The 25,637-nt window shown below is 48.6% G+C and overlaps 1 protein-coding gene and 1 non-coding gene across 2 annotated transcripts in view; both read left to right on the top strand.

Moving 5' to 3' along the window:
* The window catches only part of LOC116271249 (translation initiation factor IF-2-like), a 104,454-nt gene that overhangs the window by 45,371 nt on the left and 33,446 nt on the right, over window positions 1-25,637 (top strand). The gene's annotated exons all lie outside the window — the stretch shown is intronic.
* Window positions 21,208-21,314, top strand: LOC116271411. The gene has a single exon (XR_004179966.1). It is a non-coding gene; the product is annotated as a U6 spliceosomal RNA (small nuclear RNA).

Raw genomic sequence — 25,637 nt, 5'->3', positions numbered from 1 at the left:
AGAATGGCGACTCCATAGGAGTCAAAGAATGAGTACTCCAATGGCTACTCATGAAAACTTATCCGTGAGCTTTCTGGGCAATTCCTGAAACTGAGGGCTCCTCGTCCTTTTAGACCATATAGCGTCACTTCCAGGCATTGCCATGGCATCTGTGAACCGTCACGGCACTGGTGGGAGTGTCTCTTAGCATGCGAATGCATTATAATTAGCATATAATGAGCAGTGAGGATGACAAGAGGTCACTTTCATGGCCATCTTGGTTTTGGTGGGATTTGGCTGACTTCTTCACTGCATGCTGTTTTATCAGCAGGGTCTTTGTGACCTGTATCTTGTGCTGATATATTGTGCTCCCATCTCATCCTGTGACTTAGAAAGCCTAATCTCCTGGGAATGTAGCCCAGTAGGTCTCAGCCTTATTTCACCCAGGCCTTATTCAAGATGAAGTTGCTGTGGTTCAAACACCTCTGACACAGGGTGTACAGTGGCTCGTGGCCACCTCTACCAACTTCTTCCTTTTCTGTAAGCATGAAGGGCCCATCTCACACCAGAGTTCTACTGGGGCAGATCATGGCAGTGGGGAGCATTTGCTGACTTCCTTCATCTGAGAATTGTCCACTGATTGGCACCATGAAGTATTTCACTCTGTGCAGGTCGCAGCTGGGCTTGGGGATCAAAGGCAATTCAGACCATCCCTCAAGCCTCTATGGAGGAAACAGACACGTCTCAGCACTTCATGTGGGGGCAGAGTGGTATGGGCTCTGGTTTCCAGGTGAGGTGGGATTTGGGTTATCTGACAGATCTGAAGACATCAACAGTGGGACCAATGCATCTAACTTGCCTGTGGGGGGAGGTGGCATTGTGGTTTCCTGCACAATGGCCGTTCCCTCTTCTTTCTTGTTATGCTTCCTTGTCTACCTGACAAGGAGACTGAAAAGGGAAGCTACTTTCCTAGTCTCCCTTGAAGCTAAGCAGTGGTTTAGTGGCCCAGTTCTGGCCAATGCAATGTAAGCAGGACTCTGCTGGGGACTTTTGGGGACATATTTTTCCTCCTGATGGAAGGATGTGGGGGCATATGAGTGAAGTCTTTCTCAACATCCTGAATGCTCCCTATTTCCTGCATTTGGAAGTGGTTGGGTGAAGACGTGATGTCTGGAGCTACTGCAGCCATCTTGTGCCTCTAGGAGAAGTCTCAGAGAATTGCAGACAGATTCCTAATGTTGTTGAGCAACTAGATCAACCTTTAGCTACCTACTTCCAGCCTTCTTGTTTTAAGAGAAAATTGAATGCCTTTATTATTTAAGCCACTGTTAGGTTTTTATTGCAGCCAAAAGTTGCATTTATTGTTTTCGTTGTTTTTATTGTTTTAGTTGTTTTTATTGCAGCCAAAAGTTGCATTACTAATATTACAGGGAGTGTTTGAACACTCCCTGGAGTGGGTCTGGAGTGGGTCTGGAGTGGAAAATTGGGTGCTCCTTAAATACCGATAAGGGCTTGAATTTTGTTATACTGGCTCTGTCCTATTTCTGGGGCTACTTGCTATTTTTTAAATCTCTAAATTAAAAAAAGTGAAATATATCACTTATAAAAAAGAATGTTTAAAATATATCTGCATAGTCTAAAGAGGAATAAGAAAATACCCATATATTCACCGCCTAAGGATTAGAACATTACCAAGTCTTAGACATTCCTTGTGTGCCCCTCCCCATCACACCCCGCCTCTCCCCAAAGTTAACCAGTATCCTCAATTTTGCATGAGTCACTTTCTGCCATTCCTGATCGTTTTAACACCCACATAATCCTAAACAATATGCTGTTTAATTTTGCCTGTCCTTGAATTTCATCTAAACATGTGCAGACTCTACGCATTGTTTTGTAAGCTGCTTCTTTTGCCCTCTGAGTTGTACGGTATGTTTTTGACTTTGTGCATGTTGATGTGTGCAGGACTGGATCTGTTGTTTCCACGGCTGCGTAGTTTTTTGTCGTAAGGCTCTCTTGCAGGTTGTGTCTTTCTTCTGTGGTTGACAGACAGTTGAGATGTCTCTAATTCTTTTGCCATCACCAACCTGTCTGCTCTAAACATTCTTGTCCACGGCTCAGGGTGCCATGGGGAAGAGTTGCCCTGGGGTGGATTCCTTTGAATGGAGTTGCTGGATCATAGGGATACACGTGTTACCTTCATTAGGTAACGCCAAGAAGTTTTCCCAAGTGGTTGCACCTACTTATCCTCACACAGCAGCGACTGAATGTCCGTGTTGCCCACGTCCTCGCTGACATTGGGTCCTGGGCGTGTTCTGCTCTGAATTTCCCTCTGTCCCTGCCAAGTTGACCTCTGACCTTTGAAGATGCCTCTCCCTGTGTGTCATTACATATCAGCATCTGTACTTCTTCAAACAGTCACCGCGGAATGACGCTGCGGTCCTGAAATAAGGCCATTATCTCAGTTCTGGTCTTTATCTTCGGGTTCAACTGATTTTGGAGTTTCCAATAAGGAGAAAAAAACCAATTTGATATTCTCAGACATCAGAACGGTACCTGATTTGATTGATTCACAAGACAGCGGGAACTTTTCCTGAAGGTCAGCCTCCAATCTCTCTCCTTCGGTTCTCTCTGCCTGTGCGTTCTGAATAATCAACTCTAAAGGCGGAGGCAAGATCTAGGATTCTCAGAGTTGCACATTGCAGGGAGATGAGCACACTGTGGACGTCATGGGGCAGGCAAGCGGATTTGGAAGGAGGTGAGAGGACTCTCCGGGCTCTAATGATGGACCTTGGACAGATCACTTAACCTCTCGGAGCGTCAATCTCCCCTTCTATTAAAATGGGATGACACCAGCAGATAATTGTGCGGAAGGGGGTGAATAAGTCATTTAGCACAATGCCGACATGCAGTAAGTTCTCAATAAATGTCAGCAGCTACTTTTAGTAGCAGTTCTCATCTGCATAGTGTTTTGGTGGGGTTGAGAAAGGTTCCAGACGTTATTGCTAACATTCCATACATGCATTCCTATAAAACCTCGTGATCTGTAAAGTTGTGTGCTAATAAGAAAGAGGCTTATGAGAAAAATAGAGTTGGGGTAGATGACCCCTGAACCTAGGGAAGCCTGCACCAAGCTCCAAGCCAGAGCACCAACAAAATCAATAACAATCTTAATAAAATATGAGCACGGGCAAATCCTTGAGGGCATTTGCACCCAGCCACAGAATCAAACGTTTCAGCCGTCAACCCTCAGCATCTGCTTCCTCCTCAAAGATGTAGGTCCAGGAGGACATTTACTTCTAATCAGGATCATTTTTATCCACATTAAAACTATGATTGGGGCCGGGTGCAGTGGCTCACGCTTGTAATTCCAGCACTTTGGGAGGCTGAGGAGGGCAGATCACCTGAGGTCAGGAGTTCAAGACCAGCCTGGTCAACATGGTGAAACCCATCTCTACTAAAAATATAAAATGAGCCGGGCAGTGGTGGCATGCACCTATAATCCCAGCTACTGGGGAGGCTGAGACATAAGAATCGCTTGAGCCTGGAGGTGGAGGCTGCAGTGAGCCGAGACTGTGCCACTACACTCCAGCCTGGGTGACAGAGCAAGACTCCATCTCAAAAATCAAAAACAAAAAACAGTGATTGAAAGTGTAGCGTTTGCCACCGGCCTATTGTTTCAGCAGAGGTGGGAAGGACTTTGTAGCTTCTTCATCTAAATTTGCCACATCCCCAGATTATACAGCCCAGTGGCAGCAGAGAGGTTCTTGAAACCACAAATCCGGCCACCCCTGGAACCAAAGTGGTACCAGTGGCACTTCTGTAGACTCCAGCCTTTTTTCTTCAGTTCTTCAAGTCCTGATAAGGATGTTTCTTTAATTGTACTTGTTCCTGACTACTTAAAAATATTAATGTGCTGGAGAAAATCATGTATGGACACACTTTCCTCGTTATTTCAACATCCTTCCCTTACATATTAATCATGAATGAGGTAACCTGGGTCAAAGGAGCCTGCCTTATAGCAGGATAGACTGTGTCCTCTAAGAGTCTTTCAGCACTGATGTTCTACAATGGGGTTTGGCAAACTACAACCCAGGGGCCGAATCCATGCTCCTTTAGTTTTTGAGACAGGGTCTTGCTCTGTCACCCAGGTCAGAGTTCAGTGGCACGATCAGTACTTGCTGCAGCCTTGAATTCCTGGGCTGAAGTGCTCCTCCCATCTCAGCCTTTTGAGTAGCTGGGACTACAGGCATGAGCCAATACAGCTGGCTAATTAAAACAATTTTTTTTTTGTAGAGAGGGGTCTTGCTATGTTGCCCAGGCTGGTCCCAAACTCCTGGGGTCAAGCGATCCTTCTGCCTCAGCCTCCCAAAGTGCTGGGATTACAGGCGTGAGCCACCGTGCCCAGCCCCGTCCCACATTAGATACGGTGTTGCCCAGGCCCTCATTGTTTAACCATGTTTTGGCCCAAGGAGGTCAAATTTCCTGGTTCCTTGCCCAGGCAATGAAGGCACTGTCTGCCTCTAAGACTTCTGTCTCTGGGAAATCACTGAGCTCAGATGTAACCAACTGGAAATTGATTTCAAAAGCTTCAACAGTGGACTCTGTCCCAGCCACGTGGGACTCCAAGGACTACAAGTTACACCAGTGCCTCCTCTCAAAGCTCACGACCTGGTCGGGGGAGGGCAGTGGCTGGGTTAGTACTGAGAGCAGCTCCTTTTCAGAGAGAGGAAGACAAGCATATTTCTCACTCACTTTAGAAATGCAAGAAAGTTTTGTTATATTAAATAGGCATTCATTGCCAAAGATATAACAGCCTAGTGGGACAAGTGAGGCTGGGCATGGTGGTTCATGCCTGTAATCCCAGCACTTTGGAAGGCCGAGGTGGGAGGTCAGGAGTTCAAGACCAGCCTGGACAACATAGTGAGACCCCTGTCCCTACCAAAAACAAACAAAAAAAATAGCCTGCCTGTAGTCTCCGCTACTTGGGAGGCTGAGGTGGGAGGATTGCTGGAGCCCGGGAGTTGGAGGTTACACTGAACTTTGATTGCCCACTGCACTCTGGCCTGGGTGACAGAGTGAGGCCCTGTCTCTTAAAAAAATGAAAATGAAGAAAATGACTCCCCTTTCCGTGCGCTTATCCCCACTCTTCAGTTTAGTCTGTATTTTTCCAGTTGTTTTCTCTATGATCAACCACGTACCTATGTAAAGAGAAGGCAGCAGAGAGATACAGTTCTACCCTATGCTTTCTCCCCATGACAACAGAACCGAGGCATTTTCCCGTGTCTGCACATGTGAGTCTGCCTCATGCTCTTTAATAACTGTTTATTAGTATGTCCTCCTATAGATATACCTTTATTTATTCAGAATACATACTTCCTTTCAGCTTAGTGCAAATGCCGTCTTCCTCCAGGAAGTCTTCTTTGATTCTTGCAGCACAAAATGGCCACTTCGGCTCCAAACTCCTAGGTCCCTGTCCCTTTCTCAGGCCCTAGAAGAGTCAGGGTAAATCTATGCTGCTGTGACAAAGAGATCCTGCAATATGGAGGCTTGAAGAACAGGGAAGCTGTTTCTCTCTTAGGTCATAGTCCTGGTTGGTGGGGCAGCTCTGCCCCTGCCAGTCATTCCAGGAGCCAGGCTCCTTCCAAGTCATTGCTCTGTGTGCCCTAGGGCACCCCGATCATTGTCAGTGTGGCTGAAGTGAGTCACACAGGAAGCCAGGAGATGCCTGATATCTGCACCCTGTCACGGACTGTCCATTCACAAGCCACTGGCAAGAGCTTTGCATGGCTGTGCCTCCTGCCTGGGAGGCCTGGGGTCTGCAATGCCACGGAAGAAGAGACACCAGCTTTGGTGGACAATCGCTAGTGTTTGCTCTTATACAAACCTTGACGCCTTAACGGGGTGCTTGGGGTCCCCATGCCGTGGGGAGTGGAAATGCTGAGAGAGCAGGATCAAGGGCTGGTCCATCTTCGCATCTTCCTTCATGTCCTATGCAGTGCCTGGCACGTGGTTGGTACTTGGGAAATGCCAAGCCCATGTGTGGACATACAGTCACCAAATCAGAGGGTGGTAGGCAACAGGGTCTGGTAACATTTCCCATGTGCCAAGCTCTGTTCTGGGCCCTGAAGACCCAAAGCATAGTTGCTCTGTCCCCACACATTATAGCCATGATCTCTTTGGGTTTCTGGAAAAGGAGATTCTCTTCCTGTGGCAGGGCCTTTGCACGTGCCATCTCTTCCTTTTGACACCCACCTCCTTCTGCTCGCCAGCTCTCCTCACTTGCCTAGCTGGCTCCTACTATATGACTCTCCATAAATGTTACCTCCTCAAAAGAACGTCCTCTGCCTCCTCTCCCAGACTTGGTTGGATCTCTGCATTATCCACACGTGCATTACATTTCTCCCTTGTAAGGTTTTTTTTGTTTGTTTGTTTGTTTGTTTTTTTTTTTTTGAGTGAGAGTTTTGCTCTTGTTGCCCAGGTTGGAGTGCAATGGTGAAATCTCAGCTCACTGCAACCTCCACCTCCTGGGTTCAAGCGATTCTCCTGCCTCGGCCTCCCAAGTAACTGGGATTACAGGCATCTGCCACCACGCCCAGCTAATTTTTTGTACTTAGTAAAGATGGGATTTCACCATGTTGGTCAGGCTCGTCTCGAACTCCTGACCTCAGGCGATCCACCTGCCTCGGCCTCCCAAAGTGATGGGATTACGGTGTGAGCCACGTCACCCCAGCACTTGTAAGTTTTATCAATTGCATTGAAGTAACTTTTTTTTTTGAGAGGTCTTGCTCTGTTTCCCAGACTAGAGTACAGCGGCATGATCATAGCTCACTGCAGCCTAGAACTCTTGGGCTCAGGTGATCCTCCCACCTCAACTTCCCGAGTAGCTGGGACTATAGATACATGCTGCCACCCTGTATAATTTTAATTTATTTTAAAAATTTTTTCACAGAGACACGGTCTTGCTGTGTAGCTGAAACTGGCCTGGAGCTCTTTGCCTTAAGTGATCCTCCCATCTTGGCCTCCCAAAGCACTGGGATTATAGGCATGAGCCACCATGCTCAGCCAGAAGTATCTTTTTTTTTTTTTTTTGTATAAAATCTCATTTCAGGTCAATCTGCATTCTAAGTTTATAAGCTCTATGATGGCAGGTACAGTTTTGTGTGTTCAGTGCCTAGCATAATACCTGGCCCAATAGACATTCTGTCTACACGTGTTAAATATTTAATCAATATTGTCACCAGTTCACCACGGATGAGAAAATGGAGGCTCAGAGAGGTTGAGTGACTGGCCTAAGATCACACAGCGAGTGAGTTTCAGCACTGGGATTTTGGGCTGCCTCCAGAGCTGCTGCTTTCACAGGCTAATGCAATTAGAATACCACATGATATGTGCCATAACAGGGTATTAATAGGATGTGTTTAAGGGGTGGTGGGAGGGCAGAGGGGGGCGTGACTGACTCAGCCTAGGAGAGGGGTGGCTGCCTGGAGGAAGCGGTGACCTTGGGGGCTCAGAAACCGTGGGGCGTTTGGAGCAGCTGTAGCGACTGCGTGGGAGTATGAAATTTGAGACCAGAGCAGAGCTAGTTGTGAAGCCCCTGCTTGGGGGCGTCAGGGAATTTGGACTTAGTTGAGCTGAGGGGAACGCTCAGAGTTTGCAAGCAGGGGAGTGACATGATCCGGTGGGTTCTGTTTAGAACATCACCCTAGGTCAGGGTTGCAAGCTGACGGCTGCTGGCTGGCAGAGTTGGCTGGGCTCGCTGGGAATCTGAAAATGGAATCTGTGGCCAACTGCATTAGTTAGGAGTTAAGTCCGACTGCTGAGCCAAATACCCAAAATTACAGCGGCTTAAGCGAAATAGAAGCTTTCTGTCCTCTGTCACATAAAAGTCTGAACGAATCAGGCATCTCAGCTCCACTTCAGGGGCCCAGAATCCCTCTAGACAGTTGCTCTGCCATCCCGAGGCACTGCCCTGGTCCACATGGTCCTCGATGGCCGTGAAGGCACAGAAGAAGGAGGCAGATGGGCACTGGGGCCAAAGGGCAGTCTCTCTCATTTCAAACTGGAAAAATCAGGTGATTCCACCCAAAAGCCAGGGTTCTGGCTTCTCTTGGATGACAGGAAGGATCTAGCAGGACTGGGCTGCACGCCGCCACGACTGACTCGAGCTGGACGGTGTCTGCCTCTTTCGGATGGGCCCATGTGCTCCAGTTCATGACAGTCCTCACGCTCCCTTTTGTCCCTGACTGCTGAGGCAGGGTGCCCACTCCTCAATCCTCTTACACCAGCCCCTTTGTTCAGTTTCATGACCCTGTATAAAGCATGTGAGCTCACAGCCCTCAACCCTGGACAGAGGATGTCCTGCAGGCAGCTGGGCTGGGAGGCCTGCTCAGGCAGGGGCGGCTGTCATGAGGCAGGACTGGCAAGGACCAGGCCAGGCCCAGGCTCTGTGCTGAGAACAGCCCTTCCTTCCTTCCTTCCTTCCTTCCTTCCTTCCTCCCAGTGAACACAGTTCCAACAACTGCCTCTGCTTCTAAAACTCATAGACTCTCCAGGGGAAACCTCGTTTGAAATCAGGGTGAGGTTATTTTCCATACAGCCATCTGGGCATGTGTATTGGGCTGCCTTTCATTCACCTGGGAGCTCTTGGGGGCTACCCTCGGGCTCCCAGGCCTGCTTGACCACCCCAGAAAAGGCGGAGGCTGGTACAGGGGAGATATCATGTGACCCGGGACGCCGATCAAACTTCCTGTCAGAGGCAGTTGCGGGCGGCTACATTTGAATTTTGCAATCACCGTCCTGTGGGAGTTCTAGATGACATGCTCCCCGCTCCTGCTGGGCATCAGTTGCCAAGGAATGATTTCCGGTGGAGGGATGTTTGGTGCCATCTTTATCCATTATTCCTGATCGCTGGCCTCCTTCACGGAGACTCCGTCAGGCAGGAGGAGGGGTGGATGGCTTCTCCTGTCAGGGGCAGATGTGAATGAGTTTCCTGGAGCTGGGGAGCAAAGAAGTGTGTTTCCAGTGGGCGCAGGTCTCATGGAGATTGAAGGTCCTTGCAGGCTGGAAATGGCCTTGGCACGGTGGCACCTCCAGATCCAACAGCACTTTTTGCTCTGCAAATAGCTCTCCTGTATTAGTCCAATCCAATATTTTCTTTCTGACCTGCAGCAATCAGAGGGGGCTCTGTGTCCCTCTTGGGGACTAGGTACCTTTTAGCAAAATCCCCCCACAGAGCACACTGTCTTTAGGGTCCAAGCCTTCCCCTACCCCTAACCTGCCTCTGCATTTGGGGTCTGGGTTTCTGGTGGTTGACTCCCTCCTGAATGGGGTTAGTGTCAAGATAAGACGCTGCCCCTTCTTGGGTTTCCATAGTGATAAATCCCTCTCAAAGAGCGTCTGAGGATTTTGCTGACTTTACTGAAGATCCGTGGGAGGTTCCATCACACAGTGCAGGTGACACGGTGCATCTGGCATCCGCCTGGTCCCTCTTCCTTCTACCTGGATTTCCCAAGGAGTTCCCAGTGTCTCTTCCTCATGCATGCAAAGCCGCTTCCCTCTCCCCTGAAGCCTTTCCTGTTGGCAGCCGATATAGAACCCTGCAAGCATGTGTGTGCGTGTTTTGCGCGTGTGTGTGTGTGTGTGTGTGCATGAAGACATTGGGGCACTTGCCTTCTGTACTGAAGCTCTTGTCAAAACATTTTTCTCCACAAAGTCATTTCTGTCCTCAAGAGGAATTCTGGTGCCAGTAGCTAAGATAAGACCGTTTCTTCACTTGTTATGCGGCTAACAGCTGTGAAGTGGGCTGAAGCAGTTAAGTCATCATCCCCATTTTACAGATGAGGAAACTGAGACTCAGAGAGGTGCAGTGACTCCCTCAGGGTCACCCACTGTGGGACTCCGTTCTAGGCTTGCCGACCCAAGGCCAGTGCCCTTTCCACTGCATCCCTGCCTCATGGAAGCCTCTTTGCTGGAGTTTGGTCCTGAATTTGCTTCCATGGTGAGCCTTGCCTGGTAGGGCCAGAGACTGGGGGTAAAAACAAAGCACGCATTTACTCATTCACCAAATAGGTAATGAGCCCGCGCCCTGTGCTAGGCACTGGATACTTGGGAATCAGTGGTGAGTGATACAGGGATTCTGCCCTCATGGAACTGATGGTCCAGTGAGGAATCAGATGAGCACACACACAAATGCATGTGTTCCCACAGGCAGGCTGAGTGTCACTGAGACAAATGCATCAGGGTCTGGGATAAGGGAGTGCAGGGGGAGCGGGGGTGCTATTTTATAATGGGGGTCAGGAAGGCCACTTTGAGGGCACAAGCTCCAAAGGTATCTGGGGTGACAGAGCAAGCAGGTGCAATGTCTGAGCCTGGACAGTGTTTGGTGTGTGCAGGGAGCTTCGAGGAAGCCACAGGGTCTGGAGCACAATGATTGAGGGAGAAGGTTGGGGAAAAAGCAGGAAGGAGAACAAGCATCTCATATGGGGCACATGCGCTCAGACCTGGGCAGTGAAAACAATACTGATGTGGCCAAGCGCCGTGGCTTACTCCTGTAATCCCAGCACTTTGGGAGGCCAAGATGGGTGGATCACTTGAGGTCAGGAGTTCAAGACCAGACTGGCCAACATGATGAAACCCCATCTCTACTAAAAATACAAAAATTAACCAGGCATGGTGGTGCGTAACTGTAATCCCAGCTACTCGGGAGGCTAAGGCAGGAGAATCGCTTTAACCTGGGAGGCAACGGTTGTAGTGGGCCGAAATCCTGCCACTGTACTCCAGCCTGGGTGACAAATCGAGACTCTGTCTCAAAACAAACAAACAAACAAACAAGTACTGACAACTGCACCCCACATTCTGGACATTACTTCTTTCTAAAAGCCCCTCGGGTGACTCAAATATGCAGTGAGGGCCGACAGCCACTGGGCTAGGGCCCTGCCGGCCACCGTGAGGACCTGGGTTTCATTCTAAGTGTGATGAGAAGTCCTTGGCAGGCAGGGAGGGTGGTGATGCAATCTGATGTACTTTTCTAGAAGATCTCCCTGGTGGCTGGGTTGGAATAGATGTAAGGGAGTGAGACGGTAGGCAGGGAGGCCATAAGGAGGCTGCTGCAATGGTCTGGACAAGGGGCAGCAGTGCCTAGCGGTGGAGGCAGCCTCGGCCAGGTGTCGTGCTGGACCCCTCTTAACTTCAGGAGGGATGGTACCAGGTTCAAGAGGCCAAGGAAGAGACCTGGAGCCAGCAAACTAAACATAGGGTTTTGCCAGGCGTGGTGGCTCACGCCTGTAATCCCAACACTTTGGGAGGCCGAGGTGGGCGGATCACCTGAGGTCAGGAATTTGAGACCAGCCTGGCCAACATGGTGAAACCCTGTCTCTACCAAAAATATGAAAATTAGCCGGGTGTGATGGTGCATGCCTGTAGTCCCAGCTACACGGGAGGCTGAGGCAGGAGAATTGCTTGAACCTGGGAGGCGGAGGTTACAGTGAGCTGTGATCACGCCACTGCACTCCAGCCTGGGTGACAAGAGACTCCATCTCTAAAAAAACAAAAACAAACAAACAAAAGCCATATGGTTTACTTGGGCGAACTTACCTACAGAGTGCTCCAGTGGCGATGGGCTGGACAAGAACAACGGCTTGTAAAATGCGTGCAGTTTCTATAGCACTTTCACGTAACACCCTTTCTCCGGCAATCCTTATTCCTTAAGTCTGCCATACAGGGTATGCTTAAGTTGTTATTGCTGTCAGTTGCATCTATCATACACCAGGGTCCTCAGATTACCACAAACTCAGTGACTTAAAACAACACAAATTTAGGCTGGGCGTGGTGGCTCAAACCTGTCATCCCAGCACTTCGGGAGGCTGAGGTGGGTGGATCACTTGAGCCCAGGAGTTTGAGACCAGCCTGGGCAACACAGGGGGACCCCCATCTCTACAGATAATTTTAAAAAATTAACTGGGTGTGGTGGTGCACACCTGTGGTCCCAGATACTCAGGAGATTGAAGTGGGAGGATCACCTGAGCCTCGGAGATTGAGGTGGCGGTGACCTGTGATGGCACTGCTGCACTCCAGCCTGGGTGACAGAGCAAGACCCTGTCTCAAAACAAAAACGCAAACACACAAACCACACACATGCACATTTATTCTCACACAGTTCTGGAGCACAGGAGTCCAAAATGAAGGCATCCACAGGGCTGCACTCCTGGGGGCTTCAGGGAGGAGGTTTCCTTGCCTTTTCCAGTCTCTTGATGCCAGTTATACTCCTTGTCTTGTATCTCCTGCATCTTCAAAGTCCGTCACTCCAACCTTTGGTTTTGTATCATATCGTCTTTATTTTATTCTCTGGCTTCTCTCTTATATGGACCCTGGTGATTACATTGGACCCACCTGGATAATCCTGGCTAATCTCCCCAGCTCTCGATCCTTATCTTCATCACCCAGTAGAGTCCCTTTTGCCATGTAAAGTAAGATATCACAGATTCTGAGGGTTAGGATGTGGACCTCGTGGTGGGGGCATTACTCAGTCTCTGACAGTCAGGGTCCCCTCTGGAGTGGTGGAGGGGCCTATGGGTGGGGCCTGGGGCTCCCTTATCTCCCTGGGGGCTCTCAGCGTCTCCCCGACTGGGCACAGATACCCTCTGGCTTTTCTGTCTGCGTTTAGATGCTGTGCCAGCTGCAAAGGCCAGTGTGTGGGTCCTGCTTCTGTTCCCCAGGGGTCCTCCAGGTGGCCCGGCCTCTCCATGGTTGCTAGGGTGGCTCGCTGCCCCTAGGGTGCACTGGTGTCCACCTGGCCTCCCACCTGAGGACTTGGTCAACCAGATCACCCACTCCCATTTGCCTGGCATTTTCAGAATGTGTTAGTTTTCTGTCGGTGCTGTAATAAATGACCCCACAAACTTAGTGGCTTAAAACAGCATACATGTATTATCTTACAGTTCTGCCAACTGGAACCCAGGACAGTCTCATCCACCTAAAATCAAGGTGACATGGGGCAGACGTGGTGGCTCATGCCTGTAATCCCAGGCCTTTGGGAGGCCAAGGTGGGCGGATCACCTGAGGCAAGGAGTTTGAGACCAGTCTGGCCAGCATGGTGAAACCCCATCTCCACTAAAAATACAAAAATTAGCCAGGCATGGTGATGCATGCCTGTAGTCACAGTCACTTGGGAGGCTGAGCCACAAGAATCTCTTGAACCCGGGAGGCGGAGGTTGCAGTGAGCTGAGATCGTGCCTCTGCACTCTAGCCTGGGTGACAGAGCGAGACTCTGTCTGAAATAAATACATAAATAAATAAATAAAATATAGTCAAGGTGTTGGCAGGCTGTGCCTTGTTCCGGAGGCTCTAGAGGTGAATGCAATTTTTGCTTATTCTGATTGTTGGCAGAATTCGGTTCCTCCAGATGGTAGGACGGAGGTCCCTGCTTTCTTGCTGGCTGTAAACGAAGGGCTGTTCTTGGCTTCTAGAGGTCACCCTGTTCTTTTGCTAGGGACCCCCCACCCCGTCTTCTCCATCTTCAGAGTCGGCAACAGCGGGCCGCGTTTTTCTCTCCTGGCCTTTCCCTCTCTTCCTGCAGCTGGGGAAGGTTCTCTGCTGTTATGGGCCCATGATGACATTGGGTCCACTTGGATAACGGATCATCTCCCCATTTCAGGGGCTGCAACCTTAATTCCACCTGCAAAGTCCCTTCTGTTTTGTAAAGTAACAGTTTCCATCTTACAGCTTCCAAAGATTAAAGCATGGACTTTTTAGGGGCTGTTATTCTGCCTAAATGCACCAAATAGTAACAAAACAAAGACAATGTAATTAACACTTATTAAGCTTTTATTACCTGCCAGGCTCTATGCCTGGATCCTCGGAATCACCTCTGAGGAAGATACTATTATTATGCCTATTTTAGGAATAGGAAACTGAGGCACAGAGGAAACTGAGGCATAGAGAGGTTAAGGAATGTGACAGGTTGAATTATGCCCCCCCATACCATTCATATGTTGAACTCCTAACCCCCAGTACCTCAGAATGTGATCTCATTTGGAGCGAAGGTTTTTATAGATGTAATCAAGTTGAAATGAAGTCTTTTGAGGAAGCCCTAATCCAATATGGCAGATGTCCTCCTAACATGGGGAAATGCAGAAATACAAACCTACATAGGGAGAATGCCATGTAGATGGGAAGGCAGCATCTACAAGTCAGGGAGACAGGCCCGGCTGTAATCCCGGCACTTTGGGAGGCTGAGGCGGGCAGATCACTTGAGGTCAGGAGTTCGAGACCAGGCTGACCACCATGGTGAAACCCCTGTCTCTACTAAAAATACAAACTTAGCTGGGCATGGTGGTGCATGCCTGTAATCCCAGCTACTTGGGAGGCTGAGGCAGGAGAATCACTTGAACCCAGAAGGCGGAGGTTGCCGTGAGCCAAGATCACGCCACTGCACTCCAGCCTGGGCAACAAGAGCAAAACTCTGTCTCACAAAAAAAGGAGAAGGCCGGAAACAGATCCTTCCCCCACAGCCCTCAGAAGGAATCAGCCCTACCAACTTCTTAATTTTGGCCCTCCACCCTCCAGAGCTGTGAGACAGGAACTGTCTGGTGTTCAGGCCACCTATTTGTGGTGCTTTTTATGGCAGTCCTAGCGGACTAATAAGTGTAACTTGTCATTAGTTGTGGCAGCTGGGTTCGAGCCCAGGCAGTCCTCAGTCTTTGGCTCTCTGGCTGTTTTCGTTGCCATGTCTGTCTCCATCTCTCTCCATTTTGGTCTCTTTGTCTGATTTACTCTGTTCTGTTTTTCTCTATCTTTTATTTATTTATTAATTTTGAGACAGGGTCTTGCTCTGTTGCTCAGGTTGGAGTGCAGGGGCGCAACCATAGCTCACTGCAGCTTCCGCCTCCTGGGTTTAAGCAATCTTCCTGCCTCAGCCTCCTGAGTAGTTGGGATTACAGGCACGCACCACCACGCTTGGTAAATTTTTGTGTTTTTTGTAGAGATGGGGTCTCATTATGTTGCCCTGGCTGATCTCAAACTCATGACCTCAAGCAATCCTCCTGCCTTGGCCACCCAAAGCTCCAGCATTATAAGTGTAAGCCAACCTGCCCGGCCTCCTTTTTTTTTTTTTTCCCTTCACTCACTCTCCCTTTCTCTCTCCCCCTGCTTCTGGCTCTCTGGGTTTCTGTCCTTCCCTCCTTCTGGCCCTCAGCTCCTACCGAGACAGGAACTCCCTCACCTCCTCCCTCTCGCTCCCTCATTCCCCTCCAGCCACTGTTCCTCCCAGGACACCCCTTTGCAATTAAACTGCGGATAGACCAAGGCCCAGATGCCAGCATCACTGATGCCCACACCGGCTGTTCTTGGGGCCTTGGCGGCAAGTGAGCAGCCGGAACTGAGGAGAGTGGGCAGAGAGCTACCTTCTCTGAGAGCGGAGGCCTCTGAGCTGCAGGAGGAGCCAAGCTCAGCCCCCACTCACCACCCTGTGGGCTCTCTCCGGCCCCCTCCACCCTGCTGTGCATACAGGTGCCTCGGGCTGAGTGGCCGTCAGCCCAGCAGCCCCACTAGGCCTGGCTGGTGCGTGACGCTCGCAGTGGGCACCAGCAGCTGTGCTGCCCGTGTCGTCCTGCCACACTGACTGCTGTTTTTCTGCTCCTGGTTTCTGGCTTCAAGCTTTTCAGAGCAGTCTTCCTGCCCTCCAGATCCCAGCCTCCATCTTTCTGGGTTTGACCTTTTCCCTTTGTTGCCCCTGCTTCTGGGGTCCCTGTTACCCTGAATGGGAAACTCCCCACTCCCTAAGGTCCGAGGAACCCTGTGGTCTGGCCAGTCCTGGCCCCTGGTTGGGTTGGGGTTGGGGATTGAGATGGAGACAGGAATGAAGGAAGTAAGGGAAGGCTGCCAGAGGGAATTCTGGGAAGCACTGGGGAACGGGCACTTTGGAGAGACCTGTCCAGCCCAGTCCTTCTCCTCTGGGGGCTTCCCCAACATCAGTCATGGCCATGCTGGCAGCCATGTTTTCCTGCAAGGCCATGATCTACCTGGCCATGCTGATTGGCCACTAGAGCTGGACATGTGACCTGAACTGGGCCAATCGGTTCCTCTGTCCTGGGAGTTTGGAGGACTCTGGGAGGTGGGTTGGCTTCTGTAGGGCTAGACACAGGGACAAGGGGTTGAGTGCTTAAGGGAGGCAGGCCTGTGTTCAGAGGAGCAGAGAGGGGCTGAGACAGCCTGAGAGAGGTTGCTCAGTTCCTATAGCTGCCCTCTCCTGCAGTCCCTGCTGCTGGGTTCAGCGGGATGCCGGTGTATCCTTCTGTGTTAACAAGCATCCGTGCTCAAGCTCCTGTGAGTGGGTTCTGTCTTTTGCAGCCACCCAGCCTCCAGATAGCACTTTTAAGAATGCAAATCAGATCACAGTGCTCGTCTGCTTGATGCCCTCAGTGGCTTCCCAGAGCGGCAGCATTTCTCCTTAAGGCTGCCCCAGCACGAGGCTGAGCAACCCGGCCCTGGCCTCTCCCATTGCCCCAGGACTCCCTCACAACAGCCTCTTTGCTGTTTCTCCAGCACTCCAAGCTCATTCTGCCCCAGGGCCTTTGGACTTGCTGTGCCTTTTGCCTGAGATGCTGTCCCCCTGGATCTTTTTTTCTTTTTCTTTTTTTTTTTGAGATGAAATCTCACTCTGTCTTCCAGGCTGGAGTGCAGTGGCGCAATCTCGGCTCACTGCAAGCTCTGCCTCCCGGGTTCACGCCATTCTCCTGCCTCAGCCTCCTGAGTAGCTGGGACTACACTCCCGGCTAATATTTATTTTATTTTATTATTTTATTTTATTTTTTATTTTATTTTATTTTTTTTGGTATTTTTAGTAGAGACGGAGTTTCACCGTGTTAGCCAGGATGGTCTCAATCTCCTGACCTTATGATCCGCCCGCCTCAGCCTCCCAAAGTGCTGGGATTACAGGCATGAGCCACTGCACCTGGCCTCTTTTTTTCTTTTTAATTTGTTTTGAGACATGATCTTCCTCTGTCACAGGCTACAGTGCAGTGGTACACTGCAAATACAGCTCACTCCAGTCCCCACCTCCTGGGCTCAAGCGATCCCCCTGCCTTAGCCTCCTGAGTAGCTGGGACTACGGGCATATGTCACCATGCTTGGCTAATTTTTAAAATTTTTGTAGAGATGGGATCTTGCCATGTTGCCCAGGCTAGTCTCGAACTCCTGGGCTCAAGCGATCCTCCCGCGTTGGTCTCCCACAGTGCTGGTGCCCGGCCACCCGCTGGATCTTTACATGGCCGGCTTGTCCTCATCAGGTTTGAGGTGGAATGTTCTCTCCTGGAGAAAAGGCCCTGATCAGCCCATCAGAGAAGCCTCGCTCACCCTGTGATTCTATCACAGCATCCCATTTTATTTTATTCAGGGCACATATCACCATCTGTTGTTTGTTTATTTGTTGACTTGTTTACATCTGTTTCCCTGCTGGAGTGAAAACATCATGTCTTGCGCACCACTGAATCCTCAGTGCTTCCAACACAGCCTGGCACGTAGTAGGTGCTTAATGAGTATTTGTTGATTGAATGCAAAAATGAGGCAAGATGGCCCAGAGTTAGAGTGCCAGGAGTTTGGCCGGGTTTGCTGGGAGAGGGTTGAAGGACCTATCTCATTCTCCCCGCACAGGAACCCCACTCTTGCCTATACATAGGCTGCTCTGCCCTTGTAGATGATAGTTCTGAAGGTTGCCCAGCAGCGGGTGGAGACGAGGCTGCCAGGCTGCAGGAAGTGGTGATTGTAGCAGAGGTGACTCAGTTCTGCCTGGGCCAACCTTGGGCCCCCTTCTGGGCTGATACATACTCTATCTACTGGGCCAGTGTCTGTTCTTCCTCTCGAGGGCCCCAAAATGATCTTTCCAGGGGGACCTCGTTTGTCCTGCCGCCCTTCAGTAAGGGACAATGATTCGCATCCCCCAAGATTGGAGGCTTTGACCTGGGGGAGGGTCTCTGGTCTAAAAACAAGCCCCGTTTTGGGTAAGCTGGTGGAGGAGACAATTTCACGTGCGAGTGAATTGCCTTTCGTCTGCCTCTCTCTGATTTGTTTTTGAAAATTCATTGTATTTATTAGATATGCCATCACACAATGGTCCCTTGACATATTTCGTGTTGTAAAGAGACAGCCCCTGCCATCAAGCTGTACGCTGTAGCTGACAACACCGGGTGTCTCGTGCACCCTCACGCACGCACTTCCACGTGGGCACACGCTGTTGTCAAGCACACAGACGTCACAGGCTGGTGGGAGCAGCCCTGGGGATGAAAGACCCAGGCTGGCGATGGCTGTACCTCTCCTCCCCTTCCTGGAAAAATGATGGCAATTCTGCACTATCTATGTGAATTGGGGAAGAGGCAGCATGGACAGATAAAGTCCAGGATCCCAGTCGCCTCCCTGACCAAACGGAAGTGGCTAACCAGCCACTAGTTTTGAGGGATGGGAGTTCAGCAAACTTTTCTTTTCCTTTCTTGTCTGCTGGGGGAGGTGCTGAGTAGAACAAAGCCCACAGAGGGAGGGGGAAGCAGAAAGCCTGAGCAATCCACTCCGTGAATAATCAGCCCTGAATAATTGAGAATTGACTTGTAATTGCAATTGTCTCAGCGTGGAGATGCTGACGCTGGAAGATGAGGAACAGGCGAGAAGAATGGTGGGGTTTGGAAAGAGGGCGTTGACTCTGGATTGATTCCGGACAAAGCAACAGGGGGTCAAGGGGAAATTCTTTATTACAATTCTAAACTACAAGGGCAAATGGCTAACACTGTTGGGGGATGGTTGTAGGAGGAGGATAGGAGAGATGTAGCCAAGAAAGAGCAATATTTCTTTCCTGACAGTAAACAACTGCCAAATAAACCCCAGAAATGACACTCTGAGAGCGTCTGTGGGAAGCTTAGAGAGCTGCTTGTCCGGCAAGAGGTATTCGTTTTGTTCAAGCTTCATCTGGTGTTCACTTAAAAGAGTAGATTTCGTTTCCCCTCTTGCACCAGTCCGGAGGGGAAAATCAGCACGTAACATCTGCCTCATGTCATCGTTTAGACGCTTATGAATAAACGAATTCTGTCAGGACTAAGCAAATAGCAAAATGCAAGACCCAGCCAATTCCCGATTAGCTCTTTGTGGATTATCTGCTGGGGGATTGTCCAGAGGAAATGTCCCATCCCAGGGCGGAGTCCTTCCCGCCATGCAGCAAGGTCCTCGGCTTCACTCTCTGAGGTGGACTTTTCATTTTTACTTTTATTATTTTTAGAATTATTTGGTAGAGACGAGGTCTCACTATGTTGTGCAGGCTGGTCTCAGAATCCTGGGCTCAAGTGATCCTCCCACCTTGGCCTCCCAAAGTGCTGGAATTATAGGCGTGAGCCACTGCGCCCGCTGTGGCCTAACTTTTGAGCACACAGAATGTCAGATGTGAGCAAGTAATGGCTAAGGGCTGGCTCTATGCACGCAGACAGATCTGAGGTTGAACTTATCTCTACACACAGTAGCTAAAAGGACTTGGGCAGTGTCTCCATTCCTCTGAACCTCTGCTTCTTCCACTGTACAATGAGGAAGATGATGATTGCAGCTGTAACTCCATGCTTATCAGTAGCCTTGAGTTCCTCTGCATTTCCCAGCATCCTTTGCACTTGGAATGTCCATGTGACTAGTCTGGCCAAAGGGATATGAATGGAAGTGATGAACTGAGGTGGGCAAATATACTGTGTGTCCTCCGTCTACTTTCTCTCCCTCATCTGTGGTGCAGCTCCACTATAGAGGGATCCTGGATCCCTGAGTCACTGCATGGATATAAGTCATCAGAAGAAGCAGCTAAGAAAGAACCTTTAAGATTTTGAGGTGTTTGTAACAGCAGCTAGTATTAACTACCCAAATGAATACAGTAGTACTCCCTTGAGAGGTATCGTGAAGAATTAAGTTAGGGAGGCAGAGCTTATAAGAACTTAGCCAAGTGCCTGGCATATAGAAAATGTTCAATAAATACTAGGTATTAGTATTAATTTATTTATGCAGCAAATATTTATAGAGTTCCCATGATGGGCCAGGCATGTGGAATAACAACAGATGCATAAAATCATATTTTGGATTATGTATGAAATAGTGCACTCCATGGTAAAATAGAAAGAATTTGGTCATCCATTCCATCAGTGATTGTTATTGTTATTATTGCTATTTTTGTTCTGAGACAGAATCTTGCTCTGTTGCCCAGGCTGGAGTGCAGTGGTACAATCTCAGCTCACTGCAACCCGTGAAGCCTCCCAGGTTCAAGTGATTCTCATGCCTCAGCTTCCTGAGTAGCTGGCATTACAGACATGCACCACCACATACAACTGATTTTTGTATTTTTAGTAGAGATGGGGTTTCACCATGTTGGCCAGGCTGGTCTTGAATTCCTGCCCTCAAGTGATCTGCCCGCCTTGGCCTCCCAAAGTGCTGGGATTACAGGTGTGAGTCACCGCGCCTGGCTCAATCATTGATTATTAAATATTAAACCCTCTTATGCTCCAGGCATTGTGATGAATGGTGGGGACATGTAGTTGAATATGTCCGTTTTCACTCTTAAATTGCTTGCAGGCTACTGAGAGATGTACAAGTAAACATATAATTCAAATGCCAAGTGACACGTGTCACATAGAGGGACTTTTTAAAAGTGCTGCCTGTGTCATTAACTCTGTTTGGGGGAAATCAGAGAGGGCTTCATGGAGGAAGGGGCTTTTGAGTTCAACCTTGAACGTCTGAGTAGCATTTGGGCAGATGAGAAAGCATTTCAGGTGGAGGGACTGGTCCATAGTCATAAAGTTTTGGGGTTTTAAAAAAAAATTATTTATTGATTTATTTTTTAGAAACAAGGTTTCACTCTGTTGCTCAGGCTGTAGGGCAGTGGTGCGGTCACAGCTCATTGCAACCTTGAGCTGGGCTCAAATGATCCTCCTGCCTCAGCCTCCTGAGTAGCTGGGACTACAGGTTCATGCCACCATGCCCAGCTAATTTTTTAAATTTTTGTAGAGATGAGATCTTACTATGTTGCCCAGGCTGACCTTGAGCTCCTGGCGTCAAGCAATCCTCCTGCCTTGACCTCCCAAAATGCTGGGATTACAGGTAGGAGCTACCGGGCCTGGTGAGGTCTTGTGTTTGATGAGATGTGACAAATGCTTTGGTAGCTGGGGATATAGGGTATCTGTGCTAGGTGGAATAGTGTCGCACACTCCAAAGATGTCCACATCAGTGCTTGCTCTGGCAGCACATACACTAAAATTGGAGTGATACAGAGAAGGTTAGCATGGCCTCTGCGCAAGGATAACACACAAATTCATGAAGCATTCCATATTTTTCCATTATTCTAAGTGAAGTAACTCCGGAATAGAAAACCAGACTCTGTATGTTCTTACTTATAAATGGGAGCTAAGTTATGGGTATGCAAAGGCACATAGAGTGATACGTGGACATGGGAGACTCAGAAGTGGGGAGGGGCCAGGCACGATGGCTCACACCTGTAATCCCAGCACTTTGGGAGGCCGAGGTGAGTGGATTACTTGAGGTCAGGAGTTCAAAATCAGCCAGGCTAACATGGTGAAACCCCATCTCTACTAAAAATACAAAAAGTCAAGAGTGGTGGCGCATGCCTGTAATCTCAGCTACTTGGGAGGCCGAGTCAGGAGAACTGCTTGAAGCTGGGAGGTGGAGGTTACAGTGAGCCAAGATTGTGCCACTGCACTGCAGCCTGGGCAGCAGAGTGAGACTCTATCTCACAAAAAAAAAAAAAAAAAAAAAAGTGGGGAGGGTGGGAGGAAGTGAGGGATGAAAAACTACATATTGGGTATGAAGGACACTGCTTGGGTAATGGGGGCACTAAAATCTGAGGCTTTACCGCTACACAATTCATCCATGTAACCAAAAACCACTTGTACCCCTAAAGCATTGAAATAAAAAATATAAGTAATAACAATAAAAATAAATAAAATCAACAATAGAAAACAAGCAAAGATGTCCACATCACAAACTTTGTAACCCAACCCGTGACTGTGTTAGTTTACGTGGTGCAAAGGGACTTTCTCAGATGTGATGACTACATTAAGGATTTTGAGGTGGGAGGTTATCCTGGAGTATCCAAATGGGCCTGACCTCATTCTGTGAGTCCTTGAAAGTGGAGAACCATGGTAGTGGGTGCCTGTAATCCCAGCTACTTGGAAGACTGAGGCAGGAGAATTGCTTGAACCCAGGGGGCAGAGGTTGCAGTGAGCTGAGATTGCACCACTGCACTCCAGCCTGAGTGACAGAGCGAGACTCTGTCTCAAAAAAAAAAAAAAGAAAAAAAAAAAAAAGGGGGGCAGAACACTTCCCAGCTGTAGGCAGAGGGAGAGGTGTGTCTATGAAAGAAGGGAGATTTGACATGGCTGGTTTCGAACATAGGGAACCACGAGTCAAGGCATGTGGGCATCCAGGAGAAGGTGGAAGAGGCAAGGACATGCTGTCTTCCTTGGAGCCTCCTCTTGGGGATGTGGCTGGGCCTACACCTTGATTTTAGCCTAGTGAGAACCATGGTGGACTGCTGACCTACAGAATTACAAGATAAGGCCAGGCGCGGTGGTTCACGCCTGGAATCCCAGCACTTTGGGAGGCCGAGGTGGGTGGATCACCTGAAGTCAGGAGTTTGAGACCAGCCTGGTCAACATGGTGAAGCCCGTCTGTGCTAAAAAATACAAAAATCGGCAGGGCATGGTGGCACATGCCTGTAATCCCAGCTAATCAGGAGGCTGAGGCAGGAGAATCAATTAAGCCTGGGAGGCAGAGGCTGCAGTGAGCCAAGATCGAGCCATTGCACAGTGAGACACTGTCTAAAAAATAAAAAAGAAAAAGAAAAAGGAAAAAGATTTATAAGATAGAGATTTTGTATTGTTTTAGCCATTATGTTTTGTTTGCGTTAATTTGTTACAGCAGCAATGGAAAATGAATAGAGCATCTGATGGAGAATATCAAGAGACCACACTAGACAAAAGGGCCAGGCAGAGATGTGTAGACTCATTCTGGTTGACCAGTGGGTCTGAAACTTCAGTGAGGTCCCCACTTTTCCATATACTATTAATATTCTGTGTGAATACTAATTAATAATTATATTCTGAGAGAGAGAGTAGCCTTGTTCATTTTAATGGTTATGATCTTTCCATAAGTTGAATGTATGTTTCTTATTTAATTAATGGAAATTTAGGTTATTTCCAGTCCTTTCCTATTAAAATAAGGTTGCAATGAATGATCTTGACCTTGTGTAATTTTGCACACGTGTAAGATGAGTTCCAAGAAATGGAATTATTGGGTCACAGAGAATATGCATTTTTAGGAGTCCAAATTTTTCATAAATGTCTGAGGGCACAATTCTGGTGAGAGCTAAAGGCAATTGAGGTTCCTGAGCAGAATTCAGATATGGGTTCTACAAGTATTCCTGTGGCTGATGGTGTGGAGGCCAGGAGGCCAGAGGAGAGACTGAGGCAATGGACCTAGAGAGAAATGAGTGTGAGTGACAGAGAGAGAGAGAAACGGTGCTGTTTAGGACTGGGTGTATGGGTGAGTGTAGGTTGATTTTCTTGTGTGTGTTTTTACTTTAAAAAAAGTTGTTTTTTCTTTTTTTAGATATGGAGTCTCACTATGTTGCCGACGCACACTGGTCTCAAACTCCTGGGCTCAAGCAATCCTCCCACCTTGGCCTCCCACAGTGCTAGGATTACAGGTGTGAGCCACTGTGCCTGGCTCTGTGTGTGTGTGTGTTTTAATCAGTACAGGAACTTCTTAAGACATGAGAGGTCCTTCGTCAATGGCCCTGGGTTTGAGAGCCTACTGGAGCCAGGTGCGGTGGTGCATGCCGTAATCCTAGCTACTTGGGAGGGCTGAGGTAGGAGAACTGCTTGAGGCCAGGAGTTCAAGAGCCATTGGGACTGGTGTCCCTCACGACAAGTGAGGCCCACTTTGTGTTCATGTGTCAGACCTGAATTCCACTCTCCATTGTCTTCTGCCTGGCCCTTTTAACCTTGGGGGAGATAATTAACTTTGTGGTTTTGCAGGGGAGGGGGATAGAAGTGTGTCCCTGCGGTCTTTAAGCAAGGTCTTTCTGGTAGATTTCTTCTAAGAAATACGTGGTGACTACAGTTCTTCCTGCCTCTGACTTCCTGATTTTTGGTGCTTATATGATTTGTACAGCATCAAGGTGTTCCAACTACAATATCTCCAATTGTTTCATTTGGTTACGTATTTACATAGATTCTTCACCCACCGTGAGGTTTTATTATGACTTCTCCATTCTTGGGCTTATTTTCCTTGGTGAGCTGTATTTCAATGTCAGCTAGTTTTTTCGAGAATGGCTCATGGATACCATGTTCTCCGAGGGCGTTCATGTCCGAGAATGTCTGCCTGCTGCCTTTACACTTGAACGTGCAGTTCATCTTTTTGCAGCCTTGCTGGGATGATGTTCATGAGTCTCCCCCGAGGAGAGCCCTGGGCCTGTTTCTTCTGTTCTTCTCGAGGTTGGGTTGAGACCCAATGCTGCCTAGGATGCCTGGTGGGCCCCTGAGCTTGGGGATGCTGTAGGCGGATCATGAACAGAAAATAACATAATTTGGAGTGAGAAACTTTGGCTGCCAATTTCAGGGCAGCCAGCCAGAAGATTATCTCTCTTCCCTCGTATGTTTGGGATATTTGTAACTCTAAAAATATCCATGGCAGCTGTGTACAGCTGCACAGGCTGTGCACTGCACGATTCAGGGAATGTTGTTGCTATAAACCACAACGTGAGTGGCGCTCCATTATGTGCAATGTGGTGGCCCTGTGACCTCTGAGACTGGAGTGGGCCTAGAAGCAGATAATTCTTTTATCTCGGTGTTTCCAGACTTTGACTATTTTCATATCACCTTTGTTAATTTATTTCTAGCCACATATTCATCTCCTACTATGATTTTTTTTTTTATTGGCTCACAGTCTTCTTACAAAAATGAATGTAAAAGGGGAACTTTAGGTCAAAACTGGGAGTGGAAAGCCAGTGAAACTCTCCAAAATAGAAGAAATATATATGTGCATGTGTGTGTGTGCATGTGTGCACATGTGAGCATAAAAGAAAAATAATGCCATCAAACTCTAGCTGAATATCGTGAGCTTTTTTCTTTTTGAAACAGGAAGTATTAGGAAGTATTATCAGCAAGAGTTAGAGCAATGTTAAAGACAGGCTTGCACAAAACTGATGTTTTCTTTTGGAAGTCATCTGAAGGGTTGGAAAGGAATTAGAGGGAGAATTGTTCCCTATGACACAACTTAGTGTAGTTTAACACCACATCCCCCCACCATTCTGAACCCTCCGAGGAACCTGAGAAACACTGGCCCAGCCCCATCCTCCATCAGCTGCTTGAATATCTTGGCAACATCTCCCCTTGGTGGTTCAAGCCTTTCTCCTATCCTTATGTTACAGTCTTGCCAATGCACCACAAAATAGTGGTTGTAGCAGTCTCTCATGAGGTATCACCTGGAGTTTTTTGTCTCACGACTAAGAAAAGTGAGGATCATGGACACAAAGGATGAGGTTGGGGCAAAAGTTTAACAAGCAAAAGAAGAAAGCTCTCCTGTGCAGAGAGGGGGCCTGGAAGAGGGTTGCCGTTTATACAGCTGAATGCAAAGGC

Source organism: Papio anubis, chromosome 18, assembly GCF_008728515.1.
Source record: "Papio anubis isolate 15944 chromosome 18, Panubis1.0, whole genome shotgun sequence".
In the NCBI taxonomy this organism is placed as follows: Eukaryota; Metazoa; Chordata; class Mammalia; order Primates; family Cercopithecidae; genus Papio; species Papio anubis.
This window is presented reverse-complemented; position numbering and strand designations above follow the sequence as displayed.